This window comes from Apium graveolens, chromosome 2, assembly GCF_009905375.1.
Source record: "Apium graveolens cultivar Ventura chromosome 2, ASM990537v1, whole genome shotgun sequence".
Classification (NCBI taxonomy): Eukaryota; Viridiplantae; Streptophyta; class Magnoliopsida; order Apiales; family Apiaceae; genus Apium; species Apium graveolens.
Window position 1 is genome coordinate 301,355,390 of NC_133648.1, and position 20,205 is coordinate 301,375,594.

Genomic DNA, 20,205 nt, shown 5'->3' on the forward strand with positions numbered 1-20,205 from the left:
ACATGAGGTAATACTACTAATACTGGTGGAAGATCAAGGTGTGAATCAAATCGGGGTGGAGATGACGGTCCTCGAACAGAAGGCTCTGAATGATTAAATGATATAGGGAAAATAGGATCTTCCATTGCCGTTATCTGGAAATCGCATCGTAATATAAGAATCTCGAATCGCAATATGAATCATACTGAAAACCTACTATACAGTCGCACTCAACCTCACGATATCCTATTGTCCTATCTTTCAATTTCTTATTACTAATCCTAACCCTTTACCCAATCCTTACAATCTAGGCTTGTTTCAGTGACTTATAACTTGTAGCTCTGATACCAACCTGTGACGCCCTCCAAACCTGGATCAGAAATTTGGGGCTCATTACACACATAATATATAAATCTGTTTATGAAATAATATATAAACAATGACCCTAACTTGCATAACCACGGATCACAATAAAATTATGAAAACAAGCCATAAACTAAACTTTTATTACATCTTACCAAATCCCATCTAGTTTAACTTACAACTGATAATGTAATTACTCTTACAAACTTGCATAACTCAAAACTACAACATCAAGCTCCTGCTATCTTGATCCAGCTCAACTTGGAATCCTAGCTCGCACACTGGACTGGGAATCCTCGCTACCAACAATTTCCTTTTTAACTGCAGAATGACATAAACAGATTTGCAAGAGTGAGCTAACTAGATCAGCAAGTCATAATAGCAATAACTAAGGATAAACAATGATCAATTGAAATGATTCATAGGAAACAAGTTTCTTGTTAAGCAATTATTAGAACCGGATATCCATTTTAAATTTTTAAAACCAAGGTTAGGTTGTTGATCAATCACGCACTAACCCCGAGCAAGGCACACAACTCTGCTTTATAAACTGGATCCAAGGCACACATTAGCCTTATATGACCACGAATCTGGTCTGACTAAGAATCTGGTCCATATACAAACTATCCAATTCTGAAACAATTCAATATAATATACATTGTAACTTAATAAAACATAATCATAATTATCTTTGATAAAACATTTATCTCACAGCATAAAGTAATTCATGGGTATCACCAGGGTATATCAAGGTATGTACGAAGAATGGCTTGAAGCCGTAGAAGAATCAAGTAATAAATGAACAATGGTTCAATGGTTGTACAAAGTTTAGTTCTTTAATGTTACAAGGTGTTGTAGAATATATAAGCCTCTATATGTTCAAGTAATTATGTTCCAATATTTGGTGTATGGATTATATGTATTTGTGGAGTAGTATTGTATTTGTATGGTTTAATATCTAAGAAATCAACAGTCGGTGGTTTACAAATAATAAGGCTTACAGCTCAAAGATCAAATGATATGATCAGGGTTCAAGTTTGAATGATTCAAAGCACTTACAATATAAAATAGAACTCATTTGAATACTAGCAACATGTCACGATAAAGTTTAGAAATATTTGCAATATATATCTCGAGAAAGGTTTAGAAGTACTTTCCTTATCACATATGATTCCAACTTCACTTTCACTCGTCTAACGATTCTATTCAACAACCACTTGTCTATTTTTTCTATGCCACGCTTCTATTCACTGATCGCTTGCTTTCTTTTCTACGCATCTGTTCTACTTTCTGATCAGCTGCTTTCTTTTTTCTAAGCCTCGCTTACTCTGCTAGGAAACATAAGTATTTATCAATATTCAATCTCATATTATTCTAATCGTCACATAGACGTCATAAGCTTTTATCTACACTTCGTTTCGTCCAAATCCGATTTACGGATTAAAGGTTATAACTAAATCAGTCAAATAATAAACACATAGGCATATAAGACCTCAATCAGATAGCACATAGCACGCAAGGCATTCTATAAAAATAATTTTTCAAAGAAGATTCGGGGTTAAAATGATTTTTCTGTTATTTACTACGAATTTTTGAACATTTTTCGGAATTTAAACGGGTACCAGAATCATTTTATAAATAATAACAAAGATTCAATACCCGAATCTAAATTTAAAATCATTTAATAATAATTATCGAGCCTTGATCATAATTTAGAAAATTATTTTAAAACTCAAAACTATTTTTCAGGATTTTTAAATCAAAAGAAATAATTAAATTTAATTAAATATTTAATTAAAATTAATTAATAACTAATTAAATCAATGAATATTAAATTAATTGACTAATTAAGTAATTAATTATTAACTAAAATTAATTAATTAAATAATTTAGATTTATTTTTGAATTAAAAATATTTTTCAGAATTAAAATAATGATTTTTGGAATTAAAAATAAATTTTAAAAATTAAATAATTAATTTTCTGAATTTATTTTAAAAGGTAAATCCAGAAACAGTTTTATAAGAATGAAATAGAACTGAAATGGATCAAAACTGGGTTTTCTATTCAGATAAACGGGTTAATAATCGGGTCAACCGGGTCGGGACGAACCCGCGGGATTCTGGGAATGAACCCAGTTTCCGGTGGCCGTCACAGACTCCGGCGACCTCAATTCCCCATGAAAACATGTTCTTTTGCTTCGTTTGTTGGCATGAAATCAATTCAATTCATTCTGGAAACTTAAATATAGCTTTTATCAACACAAACAACATCTGGAACAAGAACTCCAGCTAAATTGACTTTATCTCCGGCGAAGCTTGCATTTTCCGATTAGCACAACCCAGGAATCATTTGGTCCTTAAACCAGCCTTAATCGACCCCTCCTTATACGATCTATTTAATCGTATTAATCAATTAAACCAATAACCCTTGATTCAAGAACGTCTAATTTCCAATCAAGAACATTCAAGAACATTCAAACCCCAATTTATAAATTTGAAAATCAAACCATAATTAAAACATGTTATTGAACTCAAAATTCAACATATGATATACCAAAATGACCAGAATCAAATTCTCTACAACATACAATCATCAAACCAAACAAACAACTTCAAAATCAAAATTTCATATTTTAATCATAATTAATTCGAACTTAAATGAAAATATAGAAAAATACCTTTTATTTCTGCAGTGAAACAAGTTGTAGAATCTGGAATTACTCTTCACAAGGTTTGTTTTAGTTACTCACGCGCTTGATTTCGAGTCGATAACGCCTTCATTTTTAGGTTTGATCTTAAGCACACTTTGAATTTTAGGGTTTTTCTCTGTAAATATATATTTTTACTGTTTGTTAATGATTATCTGTACAAAATAAAATACGGTAAAGGCTATTTATATTTAAGGAATATTGGTACCCCGTTGCATTATATCAGATGTAAAAATAGAATACTTAATCATTAAGTATTAATAAAACTGATCCAATTTGGTACCAGTTTTGGAATAATTATCAAAACCGCGCTTTTTGCAAACACAGTCTTGGTCTCAACGCTTTGTTTACACGAATTACGAGAAGATAATAAAATAGTTTAATTCAAAACATCTCGTTCCTTGAAAATACGGGTTTTATCGATTCATCAAAACGAATATTTGATCAAAAAATGTGCCTTGGGAACCGCACAGGTAAAACCGTACTCCGGATCGGAAAAGTTAGAACACAAAAAATGCTCGGAATAATCAAATTAGGTTAGAAAGGAGTTTTCTTGACACTTATGGGTTGTAAGAACGCAAATACGGTTGAAGTTGGACAATTCCTGATTATACAAAATAGCTTATAACTACTCTGAAAAATAATTTATTATATCTGTAAATCCTTTATAAAATCATATAACAACATATAAATTACCAGAAAAATATCAAAATTATCTATACTTTATTTTGGACATATAAAAATTAAAATACTCAAATTTTATCACATATAAACATCGAAACATATATACCAATTAACAGATGATTCATCAAAAATCATATAACAATCTTATAATAATTATTTATTGATAATAATACTTACACGATATATCCCAGATATTACATAGTGCACCATATTTTCAGTCGGATCTTCGACATAAAAAAATTTGTTGCACTTGTAAAGCCATCACGTAGGGATCTGATTTCCAACACAACTTTTTAAAATTCACTTTAGTGAAACCAAATGAATCATTCTCTTCTTGGTACCAAGAACACTTGAAAACAACCACTAGAAACGCTCCCCAATAGTCAACTTTAATAATTTCTGCAACTGATATATAGTAATTGATAGCCCCGACGATTGGGTTTTGATCTTTCGCACTCGCAAAGCTAGTGGTTTCAGCGGTAAAAAATGCGTCGTTGTTTTGTGTAGTGCATTTGGAATCTCTATTTTTTTGTATAAAATCGAAATCCATTAACCACATAGCTACTAAACCTCCTAGTTGTTCGGTTAGGACCCAGTGCAAGCACACGCAGATCAGTTGAAATGTTGACCATTTTTTCCACCTCTTTCTTCAACCATTTCCAAAAAACTTCGGAGTGTGTTTGTTCTCTTCTGTATTTTTTTGAGTTGGCATCACCATCCCCTAAAGTCTGATGGTTCCTATTAAACATTATGTTCAAACAGTTTAAGAAGAAAGGAAAAATTCAAAATTTATAGGTTTCACTAAATGAAGTTGGGTCTAAAATACTTACTCGATTAATCTCTCAATTTCTTGATTCCCACAATTGAAAAAAATGTAGGTATGGCACACTTTCCACTCCAAATCATTTAAATGAATAACTTTTCCATCTTTATTTCTTCATGTTCCAATATGATACTCCGCAATTGCTATTTTTGCTCCAAAATTAGTTGATTCACCACCCAAAAACCTTGAGCAGAATGTGACACACTCCTCAGCCAAGTAGCCTTCTGCAATTAAACTTTCGGGTTTGCTCCTATTACGAACGTAATTTTTTAGCTTTCCAAGATAACACTCAATAGGATACATACATCGTAGGTGCTCCGGTCCGCCGTACTCAATTTTTTACAAAGATGAACGGGAAGGTGTACCATGATATTAAAGAAGGCAGGGGAAAAATAATCTCAAATTCACAAAGTATGTCAACAATTTCTTCTTGCAACCTCTTAATATCATCCAAGTGAATGACCTTACTCCATAGACCCCTAAGAAATGCGCTAAATTTGATTTACGATTTTGCAACATCAGCTTTTAATGATTTCTTCACAGCAAACTGTAACAAGTGTTGGAGTATAAAATACGCATCGTGGCTCTTATACCCCTCTACCTGCCTCTCATCTGTGTGCACATACATACTAATATTGGAGGCACAACCGTAAGGAAGTTTCACATTCTTTAATAACTTGAAAAATAGTTATTTCTCCTTATTTTTCATGTAAAAGATTGCGGCATAAATTTCAAGCTTCTTCCCATCGGAAGATTTAACTGGATGAAGGGACTTTCGAATCCCCATTTCTTGTAAATCCAAACAGGCACCTAAGTGATCTTTTGACTTCCCCCCAATATTAAGTAAAGTACCTAATATTTTGTCACAAATGTTTTTTTGATATGCCTAACATCGAGGTTATGTCGGAGTATATTATGCTTCCGCTATAGAAAATCGAAAAAAATTGATTTCTTCTTAAAAGGGGTGTTATTTTCTTGATTTCTCTTCTTCTTAATCTTTTCCCCAAAAATGGTTTTCAAACCTAACCAACAATTGATCAACATTTGTTCCCGTTAATGGTTGTAGACTCTGCCTCGTTTCAATCTGCCCATTAAATTGTTTCTTGTCAAACCTCCATTTGTGTGAGGGATCAAGAAACTGTTGGAACAATATGATCTCGGCCCAACATTTTATGATATAAATTTAATGAGCGCAAACAGAACATTAACCTTAATCGCTACGGCGCAAGCGATTCAAATCCACATATTCTACCATATTCCCCGATTCTCCTTGGACGAAGTGTGGGTTTCGATCTGCCAAGGTATACCTCTCCTTAAAGTTCCGAAAGTCCAACACTCTAGCTAGCTCCTTGAGAAAAATGGCTTCCTCTCTCAAACCCTAGGCTCTTGTTTCATTTTTGTGTTCTCGTGTTCTCACCACTTCTAGCTTTAAGAGAATTAGAATATTTATAGGCTACAGTAGGGATCAAGGACAATTAGGTCGGGCCTCCCAATGACATTCTGGGCCATGCCCAATGTCATTAAATATTAATTCAATCCACTAAAGAATTAATATTTTCACTACCTCTCCTAATTCCGTAAATTAATTATTTAATTTGGCTCCCATATTATTTGCTTATTAAATTCCCCATGTTTAGGATATCGCATGTCCATTAATTAAATTAATTTCTGATAATTAATTTAATCAATATCTTTTATCCTTTATCATCCACTCAACCTTTTAATTGTGTAAGAATAAATCTGCCTGCAGGACTAAAGTACAATTATCTTTATGAGCTTTCAAGAGGACATCATCACCCAAATATATTTTTTGGACACGGTTTCCATTTACAGTCAATATCCCACTCTGTATATAATGTCATTGCCCAATACATAAATTCATAATTTAAAATAAATAACTTAATGTATGAATCAAGGCATGTGCATTAAATACAAGTGTCAATCACTATATTCGGATTAAGAACCTAAGCAATAATAATATCACAGGATCATAGCTTTTTTATTGTCAGAATAAGAGAGAAAGAATTATTCTACTATTTCAATCCCGTTTAATATACACAAAGTATAAAAGCATTATTCAATAGTAAAGATTTACTATTTTTAAATAATACTGCAGTCCTTTTGAGTGGTTTGTCTAACACCACTTAGACTGTGAACCTTTATAATATTATATAAGGAGCTTGACAATCTAATCTTCTGTTATCCCATTTGATACTAGATTGTCTACAATATATAATATACAGATAATGTGAAAACACGCATTTAAGATTTTCAAATGATTATTATATACACTTCAATGGAATAGTTCAGTATAAACCCTAACAATCTCCCACTTATACTTAAGCTATTTTTTGAGTATATTAGTGTTTATTACAATCAATCCACTACCAGCTATATAACTATATCACCAAGTTTCTGACTCTTATCACTTCCACGTGTTCCTGAAAAGCCTTAGCTGGTAAGCTCTTCGTGAAAGGATCTGCACGGTTATCCTTTAACGCTATATCAGCCATAATACTATCTCCTCGTTTAACGAACTGTCGTATGAGGTAATACTTACGCTCTATGTGTTTTGCTGCCTTATGGGCCCATGGCTCCTTGGTATTCGCCACAGCACCAGTATTGTCACAATAAATCGTGATTTTCCGTGGCAAATTAGGAACTACATCCCAATCCAACAGGAAGTTTCGGAACCATATAGCCTCTTTGGCTGCCTCAGAGGCTGCCACATACTCGGCTTCCATGGTTGAGTCTGTAGTGCATTTCTGCTTCATACTCCTCCATCTTACGGCTCCACCTCCCAAAGTAAAAACACATCCCGAGGTGGACTTTCTCTTATCCTTATCTGTCTGGATATCTGAATCGGCATATCCCAGAGGTAACAAATTCGAGGACTTGTAAACTAGCATATATTCTATAGTTCTACGCAAGTACTTGAGTATTGTTTTTACTGCACTCCAATGTTCCTGTCCTGGGTTTGAATGGTATTGGCTAACCATGCCCACGGTAAAACAGATATCAGGTCTCGTACATTACATAGCTTATATTAGGATTCCACATGCTGAAGCATAAGGAACTGCCTTCATGTTTTCTATCTCCTTAGGTGTCGAAGGGAACTGAATCTTTGATAGAGAAAATCCATGTTTGAAAGGTAAATTACCCTTTTTGGATTCTTGCATGTTAAAAAGAGCTAATACCTCATCTATGTAGGGCTCCTTAGATAAAGCCAACATCTTTTTCTTGCGATCCCTTATAACTTTGATCCCAAGGATGTATGTTGCTTCACCTATGTCCTTTATTTCAAATTGTTTAAACAACCATGCCTTTATTGAAGACAACATCTTAACATTGTTTCCAATGAGTAAAATGTCATCAACATATAGTACTAGAAAAACCACTGCATTTCCCTCACATCTCTTATACACGCATGCTTCGCTTGGACTTTGATAAAAAATATACGACTGGGCTTCCTGATTAAAATGAATATTTTAATAACTAGAAGCTTGTTTAAGTCCATAAATAGACCTCTTAAGCTTACATACAAGATGCTCTTGGCCTTCCTTAATGAATCCCTTCGGTTGCTGCATATAGATGGTTTCTTCAAGACTTCCATTAAGGGAAGCTGTCTTGACATCCATTTGCCAAATCTCATAAGTGAGATAAGATGTTATAGATAAAAGAATACGGATTGACTTAAGCATGACCACTGGAGAAAAGGTTTCCTCATAATTGATACCTTCTTTTTTAGTATACCCTTTCACAACAAGTCTTGATTTCCAGGCTTTCACCTTTTTATCTGATCCCTTTTTTTCTTGTAGATCCACTTACATCCAATTGGTTTAAAACCTTTGGGAGGTTCCACGAGCTCCCAGACCTGATTAGAATACATTGATTCCATCTCATATTCCATTTCCTTTTGCCAAATATCTGCATCTTTGTCTTGCAGTGCATCTTCTTATGTCCGGGGATCATCATCATGTTCACCAGAGACCAAGTCTGAAGACTCTCCAAAAAACATGAATCTATCAGGCTGTCGAACAACCCTCCCCCTACGATGAGGCACTAGTGCGGTATTAGTAACAGGTTATGATTTTTATTGTGGTTGTTCTACCGGTACTATGGCTTTCTGCGTATTATCTGTCCCTCCCACTAGTTCCTCTAAAAAGATACTACTCATGGGTTTGTGATTCATTATATAGTCTTGCTTTAAGAATGTAGCATTGCTGCTAACAATGATATCCCGATTCTCCGGACTATAAAATAAATTACCTTTCATTCCCATGGGGTAGCCTACAAACAACCTTACTTCTGTATGAGATTCTAATTTAGTCGCGTTCTTGTTCAGCACATGTGCTGGATAGCCCCATATCCGAATGTGTCTTAGACTCGGCTTGTCCCTGGTCCACAATTCTAAGGGGGTTTTAGAAACCGATTTAGAAGGGACTAGATATAGAAGATAAGCTACTATTTCTAAGGCATGTCCCCAAAATGACTTGGATAAATCTGAATAACTCATCATCGATCTAACACTCTCGAAAAGAGTCTGGTTCATTTTCTCTGCTACACCGTTCTGCTGGGATGTTCCTAATGTAGTTAATTGGAAATCTATCACATTCTCTGATAAATATTCCCTAAATTCTCCAAGCAAGTATTCACCACCATGATCTAATCGTAGTGACTTAATACTTTTATTAAGTCGCTTCTCCGTTTTAGCTTTGTACTCTTTGAACTTCTCAAAGCACTCAGACTTATGGCACAACAAATAAACATACCCGTATCTTGAATAATCATCAATGAATGTGATGAAATACTCATAACCACCTCTTGCTTGGATATTCATGGGTCCACATAAATTAGTGTGAACCAATTCTAACACTTTTTTGGCTCTATTCCCCTTTGTCTTGAAATGCCTATTAGTCATTTTACTTTCCAAACAGGATTCATAAACTGGAAATGGCTCCACTGTCAATGAGCTTAAAGGCCCGTCTGCTATCAGTCTTTGAATCCTCCTCAGGTTAATATGGCCTAATCTCAAGTGCCAAAGATATGTTTGGTTCAAACTAGAAGGTTCCTTTCTTTTAGTAGAGGTAGAAGATGTGGTGTTCAATTCCCTATTTTGTAGTTACAATTGAGGTTGACTAGGATTAATTATTTACAAATTGTCTTGCAATGTACCAGAACATATAATTTGTTTATTCATCATAATGGAAACACTACGATCCAAACAAATATTATAACCATCCATAGCAAGCTAAGAAACCGAAATCAGATTTCTTCTAAAAAAAGGTATATAAAGACAATTGTTCAAAAGCAAAACCCTATCAGAATCAAAAGATAAATGAATAACTCCTACTGCAACTACTGCTACTTTCGTAACATCTCTCAAGAACACGTATATCAAACCATATCTATGAATTCTGGATAGATGGAATCCCTGTATCTACACACCAAGTGCTCGTAGATATAGCCGTTACATATGTTTCGGAAACTAGAGAAAGAGATATACCAATATTGTTTCCTGTTTCCAGTGACCTGGTTGCTTGCACCTGAAGCACTTTCCCTTAGGCTTTTTCACACCACCTTGAACTCCCACTACCTTCACAGCTTTCTGTGTCTAAGACTTTTTCTTCTTCTTCATACCTTTTGACTTAGAGGAAGAACCTTTCTCAACCACATTCACTTGAACACTTTGCCGAAAAAATCCTTCAGTTGCCTGAAGTTTTGTCAGGGGTCCTCGAGACTATACAACCTCTTGTTCTTGTTGTAATCCAATCAAAACTGCTCAAAACTCTTGGACAAGCTCATAAGGATAATGTCAATTTGGGTTTCCCCGTCAAGTTCAGCACCAAGAATCTCTATCTCATTCAGATGCGACATCATCTTGAGAACATGATCCATTACATGCGTTCTTTGAACCATCTGAGTATTCATTAAAGCCTTCATGGCTACTTGCCTAGCAGCCCTATTCTTATCTCCAAAAATTTCCTTGATATTAAAGAGTGATAGGTCCCGTAAGAGGGTTATATTAAGCTAGAAAGAGGGTTGAATAGCTTAATTACCAATTTAAAAATTATTATGACGTTTTAAAATAATTTATCCCTTTTTAAAACTTTACCGAGTGGTTATGCAGTTTATATGTACGGAAAATAAAGTGCAAGGAAATAAAATACCACACGGTGATTTTATCCTGGTTCGCGATGGCGCAACCTCTAATAGATTCGCTCACCCCTACGTCCAAACCCCGAGCTCCTCTCCCGGACTCGGGATTTTCCCTTATAATAAACTCGCTCCTTTAGTAGGCGGAGAAGTCTTTACACCCTTAAAAATATTTTTCTTGGTGCGTAACACAAGGGTCACCAACTCAAAATAAATGTAATACCTACACAACTTATCTTAGACAATAACTCCCCGCTATTTCTTCAAAGTTGATGTAGAACCCTTGTGTGGACTTGGCTTCCTTAGCTTTTGTCGGTCTTGGATCTTAGTGATCCGGTCTTGGGTCTTTCCTCTTCTTCATGTTATAAATACTACTAACTCCCCGTTAGTGCGTACATGACTTGGGTCTTAGAACGTGAATCACCTCACGTCACTTCACATCACTACAAAACTAATAAGACAATCCACAAAACAAAACGTAGAGAGAAAATATGGGTTGAATTAGTATGTTACGGTACTAGCCCAAAGGATAATATAATATTCAAATAAGAATATTAAATATCAACTATGTATACTTGACTTGAGATATAGAATAATATGTCAATTATACTTTCGATTACTCCGTCTTTATAGAATATATGTTTATCGAAGTAATATAAGAAGTCTTTTATATATATAAGCAATATAGCTTATGACTTCTTTAGTATTCTTCTTCTTTCGATTATGTATTTATAAATCGAATAATACTTTAGTTACAATCTCGAAATTGTAACTTATCCTTTTTAAGCTCGTAGGCTTAAGGATTTTATTATACTTATATTTTGACAATCATAGAGCCAAAGTATACTTTTAACTTCGTGCATAATTTATAGTAATTATATAAGCCAAGATCGAGATAAAAGAATTGCAAGTAATTGGCTTTAAATTTGTGCTCTTGAAGTTTGGGTGGATGATTACGAAGTTTACTATTTATCGATTTATAATCCCACGGAACACTAAAGATGTTAGTGGGGATTATACAATACTTTTTGTATTGATACTATATACACGAACTATGCGTTGGCCAAGATCCAAATAAATGAAGTGCAAGTAATTGGCCAACTCGTGTGATTAAATCCACCTTTGAAGCTTAGACAAATGATTATGAAGTTTACTATTTATTGATTTATAATCCCACGGAACACTAAAGATGTTAGTGGGGATGATACGATGCTTTTCGTAATAATACTATATACACGAACTATGCGTTGGCCAATATCCAAATAAACGAAGTGCAAATAATTGGCCAACTCGTGTGATAAAATCCGTCTTTGATATTTGAAAAAATTACGAAGCTTACTATTGATCGAATTATAATCCCACGGAACACTAAAGATGTTAGTAAGGATTATACCATACCTTTCGTAATTATTTCGATATTTTACGAAATATGTTGGCCAAGATCAAGATAAATAAAGTGCAAGTAATCGGCCAACTCGCGAGGTTTGACAAATATGAAATCTCACCCGTGAGGAGTTATAGAGATTTATGAAATCTCACTCGTGAGGAGTTATAGAGATTTAAGTACTTGTATTTTACTTTATAGAACTTCTTCTTTTAAATCCTCTCTTTGAAGATCAAGTACTTCATTCGAATTCCGAGTTCAAATCTTTGTTCTATTTTCTTTGAGAACCTTCTTTATAGGAGATCCAGTATTAGAGCTTGAGATAAAGTAGAGATATTTAGTACAAAGCTCAAATAAAAGAAACTCAAAGAAGAAGCTAAAAATTACCACTTTTGGAAAACGGTCGGAAAAGTTCGCCGGAGGTTCGGCCGGATTTTGGCACTATGAACGAACTTAGGCAGCCCTCAGGGAGGCCGGAGAGTGGTAGTGTATGAGCTTACTTGGTGGGACAAAGCTTAGTTGGGTAAAGCTAAGCTTGGGTTTCATAAACCTTGTATATATGTATATATATTTAAGAGAGAGAAGGTTTTATAGAAGAAGTGTGTGTATAGAATTTGAAAGAGATGAAAGGAAGCAGTTTTTGAAAAAATCCCAGAAACTTTGTGGCTCTTTAACTTGGTGTTAGGGCGAAAACACGCGATAATATTCACGCAAGTATACGCGTTCGCAAGTAATATAAGATATAAGTCAGATTCGTTCCCACGGAGACTGTTTAGGTCAAATTCAATTTATGCACCTATGCAACAATGTATGGTTATCGCTCAATGCTTCGACAAATAACAAATTGGGTTTTTATTAAACTCAGAGATTATACTAAATAACATTGACTAAGAGAATTGAGGTTGAATTACTATATATGACAAATATGGGATCCTAACTTCATTAAATACTTCATTAAATAGCCTTATTGTTCTTAACCTTATCATGTAATGGTGATGACACTAATCAGATAACACGAAATTAGTAAACGCCAATTTTCATTATACGAATACCCTACTACCAAGCATCCACAAAAGAGATAGAAGTTGAATAGACACCAATTATGCTTAGTCCTTATATGTCTATAAGAATTGAAAACATAACGGTTTAATGTGCCAGTTATCTATCATGATTACATAGGGCAAGTAAGATGGTTAAAATTACCTATGTATCATGCATAACAAATACATGAACCTATGCTAGCGTGGCAAGTTCTAAACCTCTATATTCATTGTCACCTCAATAGAGATTAACACGTTATCTTATATGTTAGCTACACACATAAGACGAATAAGCACAACCAATACTAGGATATCAATCAATCACCACACACCAAGATATCGAAACAAATTAATTATTGAAATCCATAAGTAAATCCGCTAGAATCCCATGATAATGATTAGCCCATAATTGAACTCATCGTCACCATGGGTTCTAATGAAAGCATGGTATAAACAAGGTCTTAATAAACTGAATAATAATTAAAGTACAAATAAATGAGATCTAGGTTCAACAAGAATGAAAACGAGCATCCAAAGTTACAAGTAATTCAAAGAATCACAAGTAGAAAATAAGATTTTTTTCGAAGTTGTTTTGTGCTTTTAGGTCTTCTCCTTGATCTCCCAATCTTCCCGGATGATGAAAACCCTTTTTTAAAGTATATATAAGCCCATATTGGACCTGGACCCTTAAAATCATCAAATTCCACTCAAGAAAGGCTTTTTTCAGCGAAATCAGCCGCGCATCAGCACGCGGCCGCCTGACACCAGTAGGCGGGCGCCTGCAGCCTTTCTGGAAAATTCTGATGAATCTTATTTTGCCCATAACTTGAGTTCTACTCGTCAGAATTAGGCGATTCAACTGCCCACGTGAAGCTAACGAGATTCTCTACAACTTGACAATGTCCTAGGCTTCTAATTCTGATAACTTTTTATCATATTTCCTTTAAAAGCTCCTTTCTTCATTTAACTGATAGCTGAAATGCAATAACACAAAAACACATCAAAATACCAACAACTTGAGTCTAAAACACCAATTTAATCTTCTAATAAAACGTTCCAAGTGGATATAAAATCCACTTATTACACCCGCAAACTGAATCGATGCTTTTCCTCAAGCATAAATAGACTCAAAATTACATAACAAGCCTAATGCATGAATGCAACTACGTGAATGCAACTAAATGATAATGCCATCGATCTCCTCAGGACAACCATAACCAATTAAATAAGCCAATGCCTCTAAGAATGTAATGAATTAAAAAAGAGTTCGAATAAATCCCACAAACCAAACCAGAAACGTGCATCTGTGGAATGCTTAACAGATATCTCTCGATACTAGATCAATAACCATAACTTATCTATCATCGAAACAATCAAAAGTTTATAAACAGGATAGAAAATAAACGCATTATGACTCACAACACCTCCTTTCTACTAGAGTTATACAAGGATTCACACTATTATTGAACACATAACAAAGATGCTTATTTGACCGTGCAATGAATGAGGTCCCAAAAGACTTATGCAATAATACCCATGTAGCGAGCGTTAGGTTAGTGGATCTCAGACTATAAAAGCCTTAGGTCACTATGCACAAAGTCCCCTAAGAACTTAATAACTCGAGTATTAAAGAGCTCACTCTTGATCAATTATGCATAAACACATACTTTTTTCTTTTTTTCTTTTTTTTCAATAATTTCTGAATGAGTGTGTTTCGCTCCATCTCATTCAACCCTAGACTACTCATAAAAATATGAGCCGGCTACTAGCCATTTGATGCCTAGCCTTACAACAACTAGCAATAAAATCCAAGTTTTTTTCTAAATTAAAAAATTAGTGTTTTTACGTCATTACGAGAATATCACAAATTCTAAATATAACCAAGTGATTAAATCTCAACAACAAACAAGTATGATCATGATCTAGATCAAAAGCAACCCTATAAGTCTTTATGAAAATATTTGTTTCTAGCATGCAAATCAATTCATTAGGACTTAAACATCCCTCTATTCGTCATCACCACACTTAAATCAACATCAACTTATCAAATATCATAGTTCATCTTAAGGGATCATGCTAAATATGCATGCAAATGCAACTATATGAAATCACATAAAAACAAAAAAATATGTCCTAAATGAACAATCATGCAAAAATATGAATGAACTACAACTAAACATGCAATATGAATCTATATGAATCTATATAGACACACACACTACTAATCCTTACACTTAAAATTTTCAATGTCCTCATTGAAGGTAATAATAAGGATTTCAGGCATACTTAGTCATCAGAAAGATCACCCTCCCCGGGTGGAGGATCAGGTGGCCAATCAACCTCGCCACCAGTGTCTCGACAAATAGTACCGAAAGTGTGTGTCAAATCTTCAGCAAAATATCGGTGGATGACATGCATGGCCTCCATACGCCTAGTCAATCTTCTATACCGTGCATCACCAACACCAGTCCTATCAACTTCCTGTGGTGCACGAGAGGGACCATCTGTAAGCACGGCAGAAACCGGCCGGTCACCCTCTACATCTTCAAAAGTATATCCCAACCCCTTGTCAGGGGGTGCACCTAGGAATGCATAATTCAAGTGATCTGGTAGTGGGTTGAGATCAAGTGTGGGAGCATCTTCAGTCGATGGCTCGAGACGTTCCTGAGAAATTTTCAGCTCTGCTAACCCAAGAGAATCGAATGGCATACCCAACTTCCTCATCCACGGAGGTGCATTTAAATCCTGTAATTGCTCTTCTCCTTCTTTATCTTCAATAATTGATTCCCTTATTAAGGATCTCTCTAAGGTATCTGACTTTGGCAATTGCTCAGGCTCTGAATTTACTACAGAGTCTACCCACTCTACTTTAAAGCAATCCTCTTTAGTTGTGGGTAATTTATTTCCTTGAACACATTAAAAGTGACCTTTTGATCGTGAAACTTCATCGTAAGCTCTCATTTTTGTACATCAATGATAGTTCGGCCTGTAGCCAAGAATGGTCTTCCAAAGATGATGGGAATCTTCTTATCTTCCTCGAAATCAAGAATTATAAAGTCAGCAGGGAAGATAAGTTTATCCACCTTGACCAAGACATCCTCCACTATACCTCGTGGATAAGCGATGGAACGGTCAGCTAGTTTCAATGACATGTATGTTGATTTCAGATCAGGCAGACCAAGCTTCTTGAAGATAGATAGGGCATCAAATTGATGCTAGCTCCTAAATCACATAAACACTTGTCGAACGACAAGTTTTCGATGGTGCAAGGAATAGTGAAGCTTCCAGGATCTTTAAGCTTCGGAGGCAACTTCTGTTGCAGCACAACACTGCATTCCTCCGTTAGAGCAACAGTCTCTAAATCATCGAGCTTCACTTTCCGAGAGAGAATACCTTTCATAAACCTCGCATAGCTAGGCATCTATTCAAGAGCTTCAGCGAAAGGTATGTTGATATGAAGTTTCTTGAACACCTCCAAAAACTTCTGAAACTGCTTATCCAGCTTTTTCTTCTGCAGCCTCTTAGGAAAATGAGGTGGAGGATAGATCTGTTTCTCCCCTATATTACCCTCAGGAGGAGTGAGTTCCACAGTAGTCTTTCTTGGTTCCACCTCTGCTTCCTTCTGCACTTCTTCTTCAGCCACAACTGTATTTTCTGAAACTTGAGATTTTTCAGGCTCTTCGTCTTGCTGAATTTGGGGGCTTGCGACCTTTCCAGACCTTAAGGTGATGTCGTTCACCTGTTCTTTAACTTCCCTCTTGCCTGGATTTGTTTCTTTATCACTAGGAAGTGTTCCTGGTGGTCGATTCAATAAGGCATTAGCAATTTGCCCTATTTGGTTCTCCAGAGTCTTGATAGAAACATCCTGGCTTTGGCATATAAGAGCCTAGTTTTTGCACATAAGCCGCAACTCCTCCAATTCAGATTTTTCATTCGATAGACATACACCAAGAGTTTGTTGTTTTGGTGTAATTTTTGCTGAAAACCAGGAAGGTTGAATAGCGATGTTGCATCGTATTCTGATTGTTGCTCCAACTAAAGTTAGGATGATTCCAGTTGTCAGGATGATAAGTGTCTGGAACTGGTTGCTGCGATCTCTGAAAGTTGCTCACAAACTGAGCTGAGTCATTTGATATAGCTCATTGCTCCATCACATGCGGACCTGCACACAGCTCACAAACACTAATTATCTGTTTAACACCATAGTTAGCCAGAGAATCGATCTTCATAGACAACGCCCTTAGTTGAGCAGTGGTAGACGTAGCTGTATCCACTTCAAGAACTCCTGCTACCTTGCCTTGTGGACATCTCTGGGTTGGATACCGATATTCATTAGCAGCCATCAGTTCAATTAGATCATAAGCTTCCTCATAGCTCTTTGTCCATAATGCTCCGCCTGCTGCTGCATCGAGCATGGGTCTGGACTGTGCTCCCAACCCATTGTAAAATCAATTGATGATCATCCAATCAGGCATTCCATGATGAGGACACTTCCTAAGCATCTCCTTGTAGCGCTCCCAAGCTTCACATAGCGATTCTCCCATTTGCTGCGTAAATTGAGTAACAACATTCCCGAGTGTAGCTGTCTTTGCCATAAGGAAGAATTTAGTAAGAAACTTTTGAGCAAGATCTTCCCAAGTAGTAACCGAACCAGCTGGTAGAGAGTGTAACCAGCTCTTAGCCATGTCCCTCAGAGAGAATGGGAACAGTCTCAGCTACACAACATCTTCAGAAACACCGTTGAATTTGAAGGTATCTGTAATAACCCCCAAAATTTTCAACTTTTTGTAACCCTTATGAATAGTGTTTTAGCTGAATGAGAAAACTTTTCATGCCACACTATGTAGGGGTTCTGTTATGGATATTCTGAGATTTTATTAGTACTCTACATGGTATATAAGTGTATGTAAAGATCGTCAGAATCCAATACCGAACACTTTGATTTTTCCCGGAAATCCACTAGATACGGAAAGAATTGAGTATAAGGTAACAGGATAAAAAGGATTTAAATTAAAGGATTATAAGAGAGGATCATAAAAGGAATATAATATATTGAGAAAGGTCAAGGGAACCTAAGTAATAAGATCCCGGGTATGATCCCTCAAACGATAAATGAAAACGAAAGTTAAGCGAACCGTATAACAGATCAGCGGTCATTAGGCAAACAATTAGGAAGTTAATCAAAGGGATTAGAGAGGATGATGTCACCCAACCAATGGGAAGAGGACAAGGAGGGGAAGATGACATCATAGCATGACATAAGAAGGAAGGAAATGTGGTGGATTGTTAACCACACAAAGTCCAAGGTTAAATAGGTAATTAACTAAAACAAAAACAAAACCAAATCAACCAAGCCAAAACAAATCATTTTTCACCAAAACAAAAATCTATTTCTCTTCACCAAGAACTTGCTCTCGGCTTTTTGGCATTTCAAAGGGAAAAATCTTCAAAATCCAAGATCCAAGCTTCCTAAATTGGTAAGATAATTCCCTAATCATCCTTATGCATAGTTATGGCTATATCATAAGTTTAAGCACCCCATTCATTCTCAATCTTCTTCAATAAATCAATGAAGAAGACAATGAATAGTGATTTCAAAGTTTTTAACTTGAATTTTTCTTGTTTTCCTTTAAGATCCAAGCATCCCTAAGACTTCTCAAGGCTTCTTAAGGCTTCCTAGCTACTCCCACCACTTCAAGGAAGGTATATCATCTCCAAACCCTATATTCCTTTGTATAATAAGATGATTTTGATTATTATGGTGATAAAGTAGCTTAATGCTTGTGGTTTAGAGTTTGGGTTGGAGTGGTAGTGAAATGGAATGGTGAATCTTGTTGTTTTGGTTAAAAGAACTTAAGTATAGTTAAATTCAAGCTTAGGCATAAGTATAAATGTTAATATTAAATTTATTGGGGCTGTTATGATGTGATAAGGATGGACTTTGGTTGTATGAATGGGTTGAGGTTGAATTGTGATGGTTTTTGAATGGTTTAAAATTGGGAAATCGCGTAAACATAGCCGTCATAATGTCCGATTTACTTTAGACTGCTTTTGTTCATAACATTAGGACCCGAGAACCCCTGCTAGATATTGACCATTGCCATGTTTAGATAGTTCATGTTACGAGCTTCGTTTTGATATGTAGTTCGTTTGATTCCGATATACGGTTTAGGAGAAACGACCGTTTCAAGTAACGACGTTTCGCGAACGAAACTTTTCCCCTCGCCTTACTTTGAAACATAGGTTACAGACCAAAAAGGGTTAATTAATGTATGAAACAATTATGGTAAGAGTGTTAGGCAGTTGGTAAGACACCCGCGAAAGAATCGCCTTAAAACCCATAATGATTAATTTATTAAAAATGGTGGAGCCGAGGGTACTCGAGTGACTTAAGAGAATCAGTAAGCGCAAAACAAGCGTTAGAGTCTAAGTTAGTTAAAGTATAGATTTACAAGTGACTTTGGTTTAATTCCAACTTACTTGTTGTTTATAGGTTACCAGACTCGTCCCGAGCCTTTTATCACCCCCAGTCGCTCAGGCAAGTTTTCTACCCGCTATACTGTTGTTGTGATGTATATATGTATATGCATCGTCTTGTGATAAATGCATGTTGGTTAATTAGCAAATTCTTGCAATATATTGGAGCATGTGATATGGTATATATGCATGCCTATTTCGTATTCTTGCCATATATATCTGTTGGTTCAGTTGATAATACCTATGCTAGAGAATAGCGGTAATTTGCATATACCCTTAGTATAGGGACCCGAAGGTGAAAACATTTTCTAAAACCGGGAGTCGAGGATCCCGAGTAGATTTTATATATATATATATATATATGGTTATAGTTTTCCAAACTATTAATCGAATAAGGTTTATTCGATAACTTTATTTTATTAATGAATATTATCTTGAATATTCATTCGAGGACTTATTACTCCTTTATATTATTTATTGAATATTACTTGAATATTCATTTGAGGATGTATGACTCCGTTATTTTATTTAATGAATATTAATTATAATATTCATTCGAGGTATTATGACTCCGCTTATTATTTAATAAT

The 20,205-nt window shown here is 35.4% G+C and overlaps 1 non-coding gene across 1 annotated transcript; it reads left to right on the forward strand.

The window, feature by feature from the left end:
• Nucleotides 1-17,611: 17,611 nt before the first annotated feature.
• On the forward strand, nt 17,612-17,718 carry LOC141710018 (small nucleolar RNA R71). The gene has a single exon (XR_012570561.1). It is a non-coding gene; the product is annotated as a small nucleolar RNA R71 (small nucleolar RNA).
• The last annotated feature ends 2,487 nt before the right edge of the window (nt 17,719-20,205 follow it).